This window comes from Lissotriton helveticus, chromosome 3_1 (genome assembly GCF_964261635.1).
Source record: "Lissotriton helveticus chromosome 3_1, aLisHel1.1, whole genome shotgun sequence".
Classification (NCBI taxonomy): domain Eukaryota; kingdom Metazoa; phylum Chordata; class Amphibia; order Caudata; family Salamandridae; genus Lissotriton; species Lissotriton helveticus.
This window is the reverse complement of record NC_136061.1, coordinates 1,269,034,059-1,269,049,842: the sequence shown is the minus strand read 5'-3', so window position 1 is coordinate 1,269,049,842 and position 15,784 is coordinate 1,269,034,059. Positions and strand designations below refer to the sequence as shown.

Here is a 15,784-nt window from a genome sequence, read left to right as displayed (position 1 = left end):
GTTTGCATCTAAGGGCCGGAGATCATGAAAGGGAAGCAGGGGGGTGTCGCGCTGGGAACAGGATGAGGGCCTGGGGCAGAGCAGCGCCGAAGAGGGGTTTATGACTCAAGGCAGGTGCAAGCAGGGGGTGGTCAGCGTGCAGGCTTAGTGAAGGCGAAGGGCTATGTCAGGGGCCAGCGGCATGCAAAAGGGTTCGTTCTGATCGGGGCATCTTAAAAAAATGGCGGGCGCGCACGACAAAAGTGTGGCATCAGGGGAAGAGGCAAGATGGCGCAGATAATGTTCACCAAAACGTACTAATTTTCAACAGTCCTCCCTTTAACATATTCAAGACATCTTGCTGGCTCATTTTCTACTCGGTTCTATTGTGGTGGGCATGAGAAAGAAAACGGTAGGAACCCTAGATGAAAAAGAGTTGCAAACAATACATTTTAACATTTCTAGTTTTTAGGAGGTGAGCCTATTTGATAAACTTTGATCAATTTGTTTAGCAGGAAAGTCATAGGAATGCAATACAGCGAGAGCAGCAAGTATATTTCGTACTGGCAGGTTTTTACATTATATATCAGGTTCGGATTGGAGCATGATCAATACAATGGCGGCTGGGAGAGAAATGAGGTCTAGCAGAAACGGCGATTGGGGATGTCAAATGTTCGAAGTTTAACGAGTTCTCATCATTCTTTGTTGCCTTTCGTTGGCGCTGTTGAGCACCGGCGGTGGAGCTACAAGTCCAGCTCTGTTCTAAGTTCTGCGTTGCAGGGCACGACCCTTTCCTCGCGTTTCTGGTCGGTAAGGTCCTTTTCGCCCTGTGTCCTTTGAGGTGATTGTCAGAAAGTTCAGATGGAAGAAGAGCGTACAAAAACAGTCCATAGGGTAGGTCAGAGGAAAAGGGGGATGGAGCAAGGCCAAATTAGGAACAAACTAGGGGAACGAGTGACTTCAAATAGGCGGGCGTGTGACCGAATTCAGAGAGCGGGGACTTGTCGACATACACTGGACATCGAGCAGGGGCATCAGGTCGACCCTTTCTTCTCATGTTGTCGAAAACAGTGCCTCGTCCTGCAGCTCTTTTCTGTCGTGGTCTCGCCTTGGCTAATGTCGCAGGTGTTCCTTAGTCTGCAGTCAGGCCTCGTGCTCCCACATCCGGTCCTTCTCTCCTCCAACAGCAGTACCCTTAAACAAGTTCGAAAAGACAGTCTTTAGAGAATTTGCAGATGAAGATAATCAAAAAGTCTATTTCTCTCCCAGCTCCAGGCAAAGAATGAAATTGCCCGTTATATTAGTGTTCACAACTGGCATATGAATGACCGGTGACGGGCCTGTTGGATTTACTATGACTTTCCTTTACAATTATTTATTACAGTCACGACAGTTCATCTGATGGTGACCCACCTTCGTGAGACGAACCTGGCAAAGATATGCCGTTCTCTAGAGTTTTACATTTACAAAGGGTACTGTGAGTCGTCAACATGGTACTACACAGGTATTTTGCTGAGAGACGAACATGGCTAAACATTTCCTTTCTATCGATGCATCCTGCTTTTCAACTACTACGGGGTTTATCTCGATGATTTCTTTACCTTGGACTAGTCTGTTAACCTTGTAAAACATCATTCTGGATCCTACGTAACCTTTTACAGCCCGATTACTTAATTAGGAAGGACAGGGGTTTTATGGGAAACAACCAGGGACATAGGAAACTTGTGGTAAGGGCATAAATCGACCCATCTCTCACAACCGGAAATGAGGGGTAGTTTCATAATTCCAGTTTTTGGGCGGCTGATACAGGGGAGGTAACAGGGGTGATCATTTTTCCGGTTTGGGTATCGCGACAATTCGGGGAGGGGAGGGTCGCGTATTCTGAGGTCCTTGTTTTATACCATAGGAGCCGTTGACATGTAGTTCCCTTATTTCGGGTCAGATTAGGGAACCTCTGTCGTCTTACCTGTCCTTTCCCTTACGGCCCAACCTCGGTTCATTGACTTCTAGCGGAAAAGGAGAGGTAATGACGCGGCCTCAGGGTGATTGTATTAAAGACAAGTTTTTTGTGCAAATACTGACGGTATTTGAAGCCAATTAGGTGGTGTGCTAGGGGTGGCAGTCTGCCAATTTCGGGGCTAATCACTCGGAAGAGTGGGAGTGCAAAAATAGAGGGAGAGAGAGAGAGAGAGAGAGGAGAGAGAGAGAGAGAGAGAGAGAGAGAGAGAGAGAGAGAGAGAGAGAGAGAGAGAGAGAGAGAGAGAGAGAGAGAGAGAGAGAGAGAGAGAGAGAGAGAGAGAGCGCAACGGCAGGCTAAATAGTACACGTGCAACAGAGAGGGTGGCAGTGTATTCAAGAAAGGCTATTTAGTGCATTACACAGTAAAGGGCATTCACGGGTCTGCGTTAGAATCTTGTAATCATGCAGTTTGAGCATTAGACAGGGTAGAGGGGACGTGCCTTGAGAAAAAGGAAAGAAGAAAGGAGGTACCATTTTGTCGCACTTTCTCGCATTCTCGGTCCTTCGACCAGTTGGGTCAACGCCTCAGTCACACACACACATTTCCTCATAGTTTCGCATCATACGTGACATGGGTTCATTCGTCCGGTCTGGTTTAAGGGTGATCACTTTTTATCAGGTTGTGCTAATTTTTCGGGTTTGTTCGATACGTGAGTAGTTTGCAGGCGTGCTTAGACACCACCTTGCGGCGCTAGTCCGCTTCGTGTATTAGACATGGCAAGGCTTCAGATCTTCGCCACACCTCGGCTGTAATCTCTGATGTAACCTGCAGAGGGAGGAGAAAAAAAGGGGGGTGGGGGAGACAGCATTCGCGCATATTCAAATACATGGATTCATAAGTTCTTTACCTACCTCTTACTCGTCTTTCCTCCTCGGGGCAGGGTCCCCGGGGATATGGTTTCTGGAGTCGAGGGGGGGTAGTGTGTCCATATAGGTCGTGTGCGGGGAAACGTAAAAAGGAAACCAGAGGTGCTTAGTGCGAGGTATCTAGTCAAAGGATGTATCTCACTATCGGGATCCTTAAACCTCTTTCCACGCTGTGGCGTTCTAAGGTTCTTCGGTTCTTGGGTCAGCTCCGTTCCCTGATACTTTGGAACGTTGTACTTTATAACATTTACATTATTTCATTTCACCCTCCTTTTACATTCCCTCATTTACACCGTTCGTTTTACCCATCCTTGGAAGTCAAGGTCTTCCTCTGCGCGAGAGTTCATGGGTCAGTCGCGTACTTTGAAGGCGGAGTGTCGTGTTGTCGATCCGATCCGTCCTCCAGGGCTGGGCAACCATCTTCTTTTAACCTTAAAGAGAGAGCAGAATAGGGTGCACAGAAAAGAACTTTCCCACCGATCCCACATTTTTAAAATAAAGCATGCAATACCCGTCCATAGTTTCAAAAACTTTATTTTGCAAAATCATTTCAGCATGTGGATTATGAGGGTGCGGTCGTATTTGGCCGGTCGTGGCAATGGCTAAAGTGCGTACAGTGGGGGGTGTCGTTTGCAGCAATAAAAACATCGGAAAGTTTTACTCATTCATTTGTAAGAAACTAAAACGTCTATTAATTGGCTGGGGGTTCGGGGGCATTTATTTTCATAATTTAGAAGCATAATCATAATAGTTGTAATCAGATTTCCTATATGCATACCGTACGTGTGCGTCGTAAATGAGGTTTACATCAGTTATAAAAATATAATACATTGTACATTTGTAATCAACATTTGTAACGGGGATCCTTTCATACTGTTCGTCGAGTGAGTTCTCCTTGTCTTTTCTAGCCAAGTGTACAAAGGATCATATAAAATCTCAGAACATCAAGTTTATATTAGTGCGAAGGAACACCACGAGGTGTTCGTAAGTTCCGATTGATACCAGCGCCATTTTGGGCGGGGCCGGCTCAGTCCGGAAGCAGCATCAGGGGGAAATGTTTCCCATTACTGGCAGTTTGGACCAGAGTCCTTTTCGGCAGTTCTAGAATTCATGCTAACAGAAGGAGTGGCAATGTCATGTTTGTTTCGTTGGCGATCAAGGCAGCCGTCCCTTACCGGAAGCCTGCAAAGGCCGAAGGTTCCGCCGGGGACCTTTGTAGGATCTTCAAGGCTGCGGAGATGCTGTCGGAGATGGGGGCTCGTGCTCCAGGGGGCAAATGTTCGAGTTATATTGCTGGTCAAAAGTACTCTAGTGGCCGGGGCCCGCCTTCCAGCGGACCCAGACGCCATTTTGAGGCCCTACAGGGGCCACTCTCGTCGAGTTTGCAAGAGTGGGAGAGATCCTTCGGAGTGAAAGGAAGAGGTCCCTGTTGTGTGAAAGCGGGACGTTCAGCTGGGGTGCAGCTGTGATGCCCCCACCTGGGGGGGGGGGCGAGGGAGACTCGTCCGCATCGTCTCCTTCTCCCGGTGCACTCCATGCCGCTCCTTTTCATCGCCCCGCATGAAGGTCTCTCCACATCCGGTGTTCCCCAAGTCCTGTGCTCAGTGCTGTGGGAGTATGGCCACCTGTGGCGCGCATTCGGCGCGGCACGAGTATCAGTGCAGTCATTGCAGGTTCGGTGTTCCGAAAATATGGCCACCATTGCACGTTCGGTGCTGCGCAAGTACTGGGGTGCCACCATGGTGTGTTCGGTGCTGTGGAAGTATTGGCACCATCGCCTGACTGGGGGTGTTCGGCGTCGGGCCGGGGGCTGGGAGACCTCCTATCGGTGGAGGTGGGAGAGGCTCGTCCGCGTCGCCTCTCCCTCCCAGCCCAACTTGGACAAATTGTTGTGGAGGTACGTGCAGGACATCCCGCCGTCCAGAGCTGCTGCGGCTGTTACGGAAGGGAAAAGGAAGAGGTGCCTCGTTCTTCTCTGGACATGTGGCGGGACTACTTAAGTCTATCCAGGCCCGTTGCGGCTGGCTGAGGAGACATGTGGCGGGACTACCTACAACTGCCCGGGCTGCTGGCTCCTGCCTCTCCTCCGGCTCCCCCATACGTTAAGATTTCCTGACCAAGAGTTGGCGGCCGGGCCCGCCTTATATGGGTTGCCGTTGGTTGGGCGTAGCCGTAACCCTGCCCTACTTTGGAAGGTTCCAGAATGGGGGAGGGGCGAATGTTCTGTTTGACTTTCATTTTCTACAGTTTACCGTTATTATTCCTTGTTTGTTGTGCTAAATTAAAAGTTCAAGTTCATTAATGGTCTACGGATTTTGTTTTACCATTTCTTTCTTTCCAGGTTGCTTTTATGCTAAGTTTCTGCTAACAGAGGTTGAGTAACACGGAAACACGTGTAGAGGGATGACGCAGATTTGTACATTACATACACACAAACTCAGACGGGGGACTGTACAAGTACGACATACAAAGACCCAAGACGAATATAAAACAGTTATTGGTCATAATTATCTCTTTCCGTCTGCGAATTTGAAACGAGGCTGGGTTCCCGTCTTGACGTTGCCCGACCTAGGAGAACTTGAGCATGCCGCTGAAATTGTCCTGGCGAAATCTGTGCCATCGGGCATAATCAAACGTGGTGGTTCTGTCTGGTCTGTCTATGTAAGTCGGGTTCTTCTTTGTCTCGCGCTTTTTCTCGTACTGCCGGTCTGTCGTTCCTGTCGGCCCTTTGCCTTTACTCACGCTCAGTAGAGTCGGGCATTGGGCTTTCCAGTGTCCGACATACCTACAAAAAGCGCATTGGTCTGGCCCTAAGTCTGGTCGTCTTTTGCATAGTGTCGGGGGATAAGTTGTGGGTAGCGGTGTCCTGGGGTTGTCCTGTCGGTATATTTCTCTACTTGGTTTGTCCTCGTCTTTTCTCTGTCGTTGCATAGCCTCTCTGCGCCACATACCGAGACTGTCGAGCATAATTGGCGTTGTCTTATTATTTCGAAGGGCTATTTCTAACGTTTCTATTTTATCAAGGTCAAAGGATCCTGCCAGTGGCCACTGTTTGTCTTGACTCTCTTCGGTATACCTGTGCCACAATTTATTATAGGCTATGGTGACTAATCCATAGTTTATGAACATGTCCTTATTAGGGGTGCCTTCTAGTGGAGCTATATGGTCCACCTCTAATACACGGTCCGGGCTAAACAGGCTATTAATCAGTGGGGAGAAGACAGACATGACGGCTCGTAACGAGGGACTAAAAAGTCAGCACTGCCTATCTTATCACTAGGTGCAAAGACTGGACAGAATATTTCTATTCAACGTTGTTTGCAGGCAGTGAATACCTCATGGATCAAAAAATAACAAAAAAAGACCAATAAATAACAATGGGGAGAATGAGTAGGTCCGCAAAGATCTGCGTTACCTACCCTTTTTCACTATCTGCAAAAAGGGTGGTCTCTTCCCTGTTTGCAGACAGGGAATCTCCAGGAAACAATAGTTTTTCGAACAACAGTTCAGTTTCAAGTAATTATTGAGTGGGGGAGAAAAAATAAGCACGGCTGCTGCCCTACCTATCCTCCACTGCTTGCAAAGAGAGAGCCCGTTGTTTCTCCGTTTGTAGACAGTGAATCTCCAAATAAATAAAGAGCAATACTAGTATTTTTAAACAATCAAACAATCAAGCAATCATTTCGCAACTTGTCGTGATTACACGACCTTACCCGGACCATGTGGACAGTTTCTTGTCTTCCGAATCCAGCGCCCGATCGTCCTCTTTTTCTCGTATTTCTCACGGCACTCCTGATGGTCCCCAGTCAGGACCGTAGATCACTCGAGAGAGGTCTGTTCGGAACTAGTGAAGTTCGGATGATCGGCTGCCAGACGAGGGTCTATTGGGCAAGAGCTCTCCCGATCGTTGCAGTCGTTCACTCTGTCGTCGGGACCTCTCCCACTGGATCCACGAGTCGCTGATGGGCCCCACGCTTGGGACGCCAATTGTAAAAACCTGAGTCGGGTCGGGGACAATCGATATTTGCCCGGCGGTATTGCCTCTGTGACCCTCTAGTTATTTAATCAATGAAGAGGCAGGCGCTGGAGACTGGAAGGCAGGAAACAAGGTTTTTATTTTCTCCGGAGGAGAACACAACGAAACGGACAGAAGGTATCGTTCTGAGGTGCTCTGGATACATTTCTGAGGCCTGGCCTCTTATACACGGTTTTATGACTTTATTGTAGATTACACATTCACGTTAAAGCTTTGATGTATGGAAAAGACATTCCCGGAACTCCCCTTTGGGCCCGTTCCCACACACATTTACAGTTGAAGTCCCCACCCTAGTCACAACAGGTGATGAGTATCACGCAGCGGGATATTCCGCCGATCCACGGAATGTGGGGGGTTTGATCGGATCTCATGGAGTGGGGGCTTTGATCAACCCGGGGATCCTTTGATGGGGGAAACTTTCTATTGTACGGGGAGGGGCAAGGAATGGTATCGGCAGAGCTGGGTGTCGGCCTGGGAACGGGGAAGACAAAACGGGCACACGGGGAAGAAGGGGGTTTGCATCTAAGGGCCGGAGATCATGAAAGGGAAGCAGGGGGGTGTCGCGCTGGGAACAGGATGAGGGCCTGGGGCAGAGCAGCGCCGAAGAGGGGTTTATGACTCAAGGCAGGTGCAAGCAGGGGGTGGTCAGCGTGCAGGCTTAGTGAAGGCGAAGGGCTATGTCAGGGGCCAGCGGCATGCAAAAGGGTTCGTTCTGATCGGGGCATCTTAAAAAAATGGCGGGCGCGCAAGACAAAAGTGTGGCATCAGGGGAAGAGGCAAGATGGCGCAGATAATGTTCACCAAAACGTACTAATTTTCAACACACTCGCTTTCAACCGAGCTGCTACTCCCGGTAATAAATTCGAAACATATTTGTCTACAAACAGATGTCGACCCGTGTCATCCGTCAGAGACTGACCACTGAAATCGTGAAAAGTTTCTTCAAATCGCGTAAAGAAGTCAGAAACTGATTCATCTATCTTTTGCTTGCAAGATGCTAACATAGTCCAGTCAATCTTTTTAGGGGGAATAATCGTCTTTAATTTAATCAAAATAGCAGCAGGGAGGTCTAGAATGAGCTGGGGTGGTTTCTGCGCAGGTTTCCTAGCTCTGTCCTCCTCCTCAATGTCTTCCCATTTAGCTTTAAACGTCACTAAATCATCAATTTTCCGTACTGATCTCCACATGTCAGGGGGTAATATAAGACCAAAGAATAAATCAATGTCAGCTAATGTCATAGTACATGAATTCAAAGCCCCCTCAACTTCCTCATAAAAGGCAGCAGGATTTTTCCGTGGGTCAGGTAACGCTTTCTTTAAGGCCATAACATCCGCTCTATTCCAAGGAGTATATACCCAATTATAGATAAAATACCCTCGGGCATCAGCTGAATCTTTATCTGAACTAGTACCCGCTCCTTTAGGAGGAACATACAAAGGCGCTGCCTCTCGCATAGGTTTAACATGCACAATATCGACCTTATCTGAAGAAAAGATAGGTGATTGTTTCCCGTCGCCACTCAAACCCGTCTCTTTGTCATCCACCGTCTTTTGTCGCTTTTCTTCTCGTAACCGAGACGCCTCATCCCGCAATACGAATAACCGTCGAACTGCATCAGCTGCCTGGGAAGGAGAAAAGAGACCTTTACGCAATTCTTTCTTATCTTGTATTATGTCATCAGGTTCAAGAACAGGAGAATATTTTCGAAAAGCCCCGACTACTTCATCAGAAAAGGTTTCAAGAAAATAAATTTTTTTCCTGTCCGGCCATTTTTCAAGAGACAACAATATTTCAGCAAGAGGAATTGTACCCTTAAGAATACGATAAGAAATTTGTCGGAGCTCCGCCATACGATCAGATGTTAGCTTAGACCGCGTGTCTACCTTATCTTTAAATGATCCAGAATCCTCATCTTCCCCTTTCGGAGCAGACGGGCCAGCATACGGAGGCGGAGAACGATCTAGTAATGAAAAATCATCATCAGCATTATTAAGGACAGGATAAAGAGGCCGACGAATGGGATATTGGCCAGATATCTGCAATCTACGTTCCTTTTCCCGTTTTTCTTCCGCATCTTTTTGTTCACGTTGTCTCATTTCTTGCGCCTTCTCACGCACATTCTTCCTCTGCTCTTTCTCAATCAGCGCATGTTCACGTTTCTCACGCTCACGTACTTCTTTCACCCACATTCGCACACTCTCAAACATATCTTGTCTCGCTCGGCGCTTACACAGGCACTGTTCCACATACTCAATTTTGCGCACATCAAACGAACCATACAAAGGCCATCTCAACTCAGGATCCTTCTTGGTATACTTCCTCCACAATGTGCTGTACATTATAGGGGAAAGACCAAACTTAATATACATGTCCCTATTCGGCGTCCCTTCTGGGGGAGCCGGCTGCGATTCTTCAAGACTTAACCGGTTTCCACAGCAGCACCACTTACGTAGTGCGCTAAAAGCAGGCATGCTAGAAATAGTGCGAAATATACAATATTATACAGAAAAATGGCACTTAATCGTTGCGCCGCTCACAACCATATGTTGGAGAAAAATCTCCACATTGCCTACCTATATGTGTTGCAACGCATATATACCCATATTCATAATCATAATATGATCGATCATCCAAACATATCCATATCCATAAGCCACAGCAAGCGTATCCTAAAACTGCCTTGCTAATCACTGGCTACCATAAACACTCACAGTAATTACCATACATTGGTCCTTACCAAGCACGAGCGTCCAGATTCCACTTGCCAAGTTCCACAATTTGCTCAAACAGCTTATCCACAGCAAACCGACAGAAGAGGTCTCAGTCGAAGACCGGCGCCACCCAGATGGTTAGATCGGAAGGAAGGAAGAAATACCTCAGGATGCCAGGACTAAAGACGCCGCTGGCAGTGATCACTTCCCCGGCAGAGTTCCACTCCTTCGTCACGACCAGTCCTTCGAGCCTCCGAGTCGCCGATGAGCCCCACGTTGGGCGCCAATTGATGAGTTCAGGCACTTCTGTGTACAAAGTCCTTAGACTTACAAATGAAGTTGGCAAGGAAACTGGAAATACAAAAACATAGTTTAATAAACCTTTAAAGGTGGTGATACAACCTCCACAACACTTCTACAGTATTGTACAGAGTAGCACACTGAATACAAGCACATGGCCCCTTTTATACACAGTGGAAGGGGTTCAGCTTACAGCTTAGACAGAGGTTACAACCACGTAAGGACATTTCCAAATATATCAGTGGGTGGAGCTAACAGTATTTCTAGAACATGGGAGGGCTATGCTAATAAGGAACAACTGTTACTTCTGCTGAGCATGCGCTACACTCTCAAGAAGGACTAATAGCTGTTGCTAGGTAGAATCCACAGTGTAACTGGCAGAGAGGTAGGACAATCAGAACATTGAGCACATGGCAATGTAGGGCATGAAAATGGTGGACTCGAAATACAAAATGAAATCCCTATACTAGATATTTGGACTGATGCATTATGGCTTCAGCTAATGCTTAATAATACCGCTGTTTTATTTACAACACCCGGACTACATCCTCCTCGGAGACCTGAACTTCCACCTCGAGAACACCAACAACGGCAACTCCGCCACCCTGCTCGACAACCTCCCCAACCTCGGACTCAAACAGCTCGTCACTACTCCCACCCACTCCGCCAGACACACGCTCAACCCCATCTTCTCCGCCAGCAACCATGTCACCTTCAGCCACACCACCATACACCACTGGACCGACCACCGCTGCGTCCACTTCACCTTCGAGAAGCCAACCACGCACCATCGCACACAAGGGGCCCCCCACCGTAGCTGGAGCAAAGTCACCGAAGACCAGCTAGTCACCACCCTCGCCCAAAACCCACCAACGGATGCCACCGACACCAGTTCCATCGCCCGCAACCTTGGGCGTTGGATCGACGACTGCGCCAACACTCTCGCCCCACTCAAGAAACCCTCGAACAGACGCACCCACAGAAAAGCCATCTGGTTGACCACCGAACTTCAATCATCCAAGCAGGCCTGCCGTAGGCTCAAGAAGAAGTGGCTCCACGAACAGACACCGGACAGCAACACAGCCTACAAGAGGGCCATCCGCAGACACCACCAACTCATCGAACTACCAAAAGGACCTCCTTCAAGGAGCGTATCAACAGCAACGCACACAACAGCAAAGAGCTCTTCAACGTTGTGAAGGAACACGCTAACCCCAACTCCCACGACATCCCGCCATCACAAGACCTCTGCGACGCCCTAGCCACCTTCTTCCACCGCAAGATCGCAGACATCCACGACAGCTTCAGCAACCAGGACCCCTCGACAGACACCGACACCTCAGACCCAACGCTCCCCAGCCACATCGTCCCCCTGTCTTCCTGGACCCCTGTCAATGATGACGACACCATCAAAATCATGAACACCATCCACTCCAGCTCACCATCTGACCCATGCCCACACCACATCTTCAACAAAGCTAGCTCCACCATCGCAGCCCATCTCCGCAAGATCATCAACAGAAACCCAAGGCAGACCCCAAGAACCTCAAGAACTTCTGGCCCATCTCCCTCCTCCCATTCCCGGCAAAAGTCATTGAGAAGATTGTCAACAGGCAACTGACCTCCTTCCTTGAAGAGAACAACATCCTGGACCTGCCCCCAATCAGGATTCCGCAGCAACCACAGCACCGAAACCGCCCTCATTGCCGCCACAGACGACATCAGGGCCACACTGGACAACGGAGAAACCGCGGCCCTAATCCTCCTGGACCTTTCAGCCGCCTTCGATACGGTTTGCCATCACACCCTCCGCACACGCCTCCACGACGCAGGGATCTGCGGCAAAGGCCTTGACTGGACCATCTCCTTCGTCACCGGCAGAACCCAGAGTGTCCAACACCCCCATTCCGTTCTAAAGACACCAAGATCATCTGCGGCGTATCCCAAGGATCGTCCCTCAGCCCAACACTCTTCAACGCTTACATGACACCGCTCGCCAACATCGTCCGATCGCACAACCTCAACATCATCTCATACGCCAACGACACCCAGCTGATCCTCTTTCTCACAAGGCCCCCACCACTGCCAAATCCAACCTCCACGAAGGAATGAAGGCCATCGCCGAATGGATGATGAACAGCCGCCTTAAACTGAACTCGGACAAGACGGAGGTCCTCATCATCGGATCCACCCCCTCCGCCTGGTACGACTCATGGTGGCCGGCTGCACTATGAGCTGACCCAGCGCCCACTAACCACGCACGCAACCTGGGGGTCATCCTGGACTCCGTGTTGTCTATGACCCAACAAGTAAACGCCGTCTCCTCCTCTTGCTTCAACACCCTCCGCATGCTCCGTAAGATCTACAGATGGATCCCCACCAGAACCAGAAGGGCAGTCACCCAAGCCCTCGTCAGCAGCAGGCTGGACTATGGGAACCCTCTCTACACAGGAACCTCAGCCAAACTCCAGAAACGACTACAACGCTTACAGAATGCCTCTGCACGCCTCATCCTTGACATCCCCCAGCACAGCCCCATCACAGCCCAACTGAAAGACCTGCACTGGCTCCCCGTCAACAAGAGGTTCACCTTCAAGCTCCTCACCCACGCTCACAAAGCACTCCACAACACCGGACCAGCATTCCTCAATGAACGACTCACCTTCTACACCCCGAACCGCCAGCTTCGCTCCCCTGACCTTGCTCTCCCCACCGTCCCCTGCATCCGGAGAGCAACCGCTGGCGGCAGATCATTCTCCCACTTCGCTTTAAAAACCTGGAACACCCTCCCCATCCGCCAGTGACAGACCCAGGACCTACTGGCCTTCAGGGGACTCCTAAAGATCTGGCTGTTCGAGCAGTAGCGGCAACCCCCTCAGCACCTTGAGACCCTCACAGGTGTGTAGTCCGCTCTACAAATGGATTGAGTGATTGATTGTATATTAGTGCGCTAAGCATGATTCTGGATTTCAAAGGAAGTTGTGACAAGATCAAAAGGTCAGCAATATGTACATTCCTTGTGAAGCCCTCCGCCAGACGTATATTTGGATCTTCCGAAGCAAGATGGTCAGTTTTTTTGTGTACAAATAAGCCATTCAAGTCAGGAGCCCCAAAATAGGACCGGCCCTTGCTGCTCATTCTTATTGTTCTAAAATAGGACAAAACTTTGTCTAGTGCTTGAATTTGAAATATTGGGGCAATTGACATGATTCTCAAGGGAAAAGCAAGTTCTCATACTCGGAAAGACCACTAGCGATCCACCAGTGCATAAAGGACTGCACGTTGTGTGTAGTTTGTTGATGCCGTGGTGCGAACCCACCAGCATCAGCTTGAGGTTAGTGGTGCTGACAGCAAGCCAATCGTCTTTCAGCCAACTCTGGAAGGGTCTCTAGTTGGCATTTTAGTTCTTTGGTGTCTTAATCAGTGTTCCATTTATTAAGGAAGAAAGCTGGAAGTCAGGAGCACAGATGTGAAGAGTAGCTTCATAAGCTTTGTGTACAAATGTGTCACAGTTGTAGTCGGAGGGTCACTAGGGAATTGCTTTTCTCAAATCTAAATATCTTGTGATGGTCCTTTTCTCTCTTTGGTAGTCAATTTCAAAGATTTTATGCTTGTATCTAAAAGATCTTTCCACTGATGCAGTTTTTTTTTAAACGGGATAATTATCGACAGCGTAGCCAATCTCAATTTATTTTTGGGCGTGAAATCAGAGTTTAGCGTGTAAAACTGGCGGTTCCGTTCTATGGAACACACAATGTGCAATGAAGAGGGCTTTAAAGCAAATTCTTCTTGCAACTGATGTAAAACCTTGAGTAATGGAGTATTGTGATCCTGTATGCTCATGCTTAGTACATATCTGGCTGCAGTTTTCCGGATTTGTTGCCAATTCTTAAATGTAGGATTGATGCCTGAACCCTGTGAGAGAAGCATTAGTACGAGAAGATACACTGTAGTATCATCATTGCATAAAAAGATTCCCTCTTCATTCTTCTGGTTTGGGATTGGCTCAATAATTTGGGGTCCATAATCGCTCAGGTGTCTCGCCTATGTTGGCCTGGTTGGTCGCAGTTCCACTTCAGAGGCTAGTTGGAAATAAGGTCATGAAATGGCCACGATCCAAGGTGAGTATTTTTTTAATTTAAAATTACTCTGATTCTTTTGCATCAATTGGTCCTCTGTTGGTAGGTGTCAGCTTTATTATCCACGAGGAGGAGGCAAATTCTCCTGCCACTGTGTTAAACTGGCTCTAATGCAGGCAAACATTGTTTAACAAAGACAGGGATGTCTACCCCTTAGTAGCGCATGATCGAGACAGAAGGCTTCTTCAGGGAATGCATGTTAGGGTACAGCCGCACCAATACAGTACTTAATTAAATAACTCACTCAGTAAAGCTTCAAAATCAGAAGTATTTTGTGATTCATTCATAAGACCAAAATGGCAAAACTTGGGTCAGTCACTAAAAAGATACATAATTTCAATCTAAAAGTTCCTCTCCCTTCTATCTGGACAGTGAACGTTTATGTGCGTTACTCACAAGTGGCCAGGAGGCTTCCTGCCACTCCAGGAGCACAGCACAAGTCCCAGCTTCCGGCTGCATCTTGCTTTAAGTCAAGCCGGAAGAACTATTCTGGGCCTGCCTTCTGCAGGTGAGCTCAGTTCACAGAATCTAAACCTCACAGAGTTCCTGTGCGGTGTTTCTGGCTTGCGACTCTACCGCAAGAAGAGTCCCTACCGGTCATTCAGACAAGTAGACCATGCCTCCATTGTCCTAGCTTCAGGCTCAGTCCAGAGTCCTCACTTTCTCCTGGAGAGTGTTCCTTCCGGGTGTCAGCTCTCAGTGTTTGTGCAAGAAGGCTTTGTTGCTCACTTCCGAGTTCCATGCAAGAATCTACGAAACTACTCGTGCAATGCCAGTTACAACTGGTCAACTGGTCGGCCTCCCAAGAAGACTAATTTCCTGCGTCCCTGGGGGTTCACACAAGATAAGCAGACACATAGCCTCTTTTTGAAGCACAAACAGGTTCTGGAGGTGTGAGTGGCTGAGTGCCCTCTCTCACTCAGAGCTCATCCAGCTCTGAGTCTGCTGTGCTTTCATTTGTGTGTCCTCTCCCTCAGTCCTGTGGGCTGTTGAAGATTCCAAATCTCATCCCTGTTTACAAAGCACCCACGAGTCTTGGCTTCGGTGGTATCTGGCCACACACAAACCACACCCACGTCCTTCTGGTTGGGGTCCTTGTCTAGTTCTTGTCCCCTACCTGTGTAGTGCAGGTGATCTCTGAAGCTTCAGCCTCAGGCACCATCAGATACCTGAGGTGGGGAAAATGCCCCCCCCCAACCCTCATTCTCTGCCCCGGCCCCTACCTGTTTCACTACAGGCTACTCATAGCGGAAACTCTTCATATCAGTGATCAGTTTATAGCTTTTTAAAACATTTCTACTCATTACTGTAAATATTGTAATAGATATTTTACTATAAATATTTCATCAACTCATAACGGTACAAATGGCGTGAAACTACAAAAGGAAATTGACATTAGTTCCCTTCCACGATAAAAGAAACGCTGCTTTCGTTTCAACTGCTTTCATGGCCCATGAACCCAGGCCCTATTGGAAGAAAATATATCTTATCTATATCTTGAACGAATTATACATTATATGTCTCTAACATCTCATATAAAGGGACCACACTATAGCTGTTGGGCCTGGTCTCCGAGTCCTCCATGACAAGGTGGTACAAGCCATGATTTTTGATGAGGGAACATACTTGACAGTCTGTACCAGCTCTCGTATATGCTATCTCAGTCCAAAAGATAAGCAGGCTGGGTGCCTGTTGCTGACAATCTACATAAAGTCAATTTGCATTCAGCTGCA

The 15,784-nt window shown here is 48.3% G+C and overlaps 1 protein-coding gene across 1 annotated transcript in view; it reads right to left on the bottom strand.

Annotated features, from left to right (window-relative positions):
* LOC144824240 (uncharacterized) overlaps positions 1-9,706 on the bottom strand; it is a 33,559-nt gene extending 23,853 nt beyond the window's left edge. The window contains exon 1 of the mRNA XM_078683382.1: positions 9,639-9,706. The gene's annotated coding sequence lies outside the window, so the exon portion shown is untranslated. The remainder of the gene's footprint in view (positions 1-9,638) is intronic.
* Between the last annotated feature and the right edge of the window lie 6,078 nt (positions 9,707-15,784).